At 37.5% G+C, this 693-nt stretch overlaps 1 non-coding gene across 1 annotated transcript; it reads right to left on the reverse strand.

Annotated features, from left to right (window-relative positions):
• Positions 1-361: 361 nt before the first annotated feature.
• Positions 362-468, reverse strand: LOC131828298 (U6 spliceosomal RNA). Its single transcript, XR_009352323.1, has one exon. It is a non-coding gene; the product is annotated as a U6 spliceosomal RNA (small nuclear RNA).
• Positions 469-693: the final 225 nt, after the last annotated feature.

Genomic DNA, 693 nt, shown 5'->3' on the forward strand with positions numbered 1-693 from the left:
TGGATCTTAGTTTTTTATCCATTCTGATACCCTGTGTCTTTTGATTGGGGCATTTATCCCATTTATATTCAGGGTAACTATTGAAAGATATGAATTTAGTGTCATTGTATTCATCCGTCATTGTATTGCCTGTAAGGTGACTGTTAGTGTATATTGTCTCTGTTCTTTTCTGATCTATGTTTTTGCTTAAAGGACCCCTTTCAATATTTCCTGTAGAGCTGGTTTGGTGTTTGCAAATTCTTTTAATTTTTGTTTTTCCTAGAAGCTTTTTATCTCTCCTATTTTCAATGACAGCCTACCTGGATATTGTATTCTTGGCTGCATGTTTTTCTCATTTAGGGCTCTGAATATATCATGACAAAAAAATAGGGAACGCTTCACAAATTTGTGTGTCATCTTTGTGCAGGGGCCATGCTAATCTTCTCTGTATTGTTCCAATTTTAGTATATGTGCTGCCGAAGCGAGCCCCCACCCTCCTCTTCTGACCATGTGGGGCAACCTTCCCAAATAACAGCCCACCCTGAATATAGACTGGCCATACAGGCATTGTTCCATGTTCTCTATTGACTTAATCCTCATATAAATCTTCAAGGAAAGCAGTTCCTTAAGAAGAATTCTGGGGCCAGTTGGGATTTTATGTGTTTACGTGTTTTTACCTCATTACTTAAATGATTACATTAGCTATTCTGAAAC

Source organism: Mustela lutreola, chromosome 3 (genome assembly GCF_030435805.1).
Source record: "Mustela lutreola isolate mMusLut2 chromosome 3, mMusLut2.pri, whole genome shotgun sequence".
Taxonomy (NCBI): domain Eukaryota; kingdom Metazoa; phylum Chordata; class Mammalia; order Carnivora; family Mustelidae; genus Mustela; species Mustela lutreola.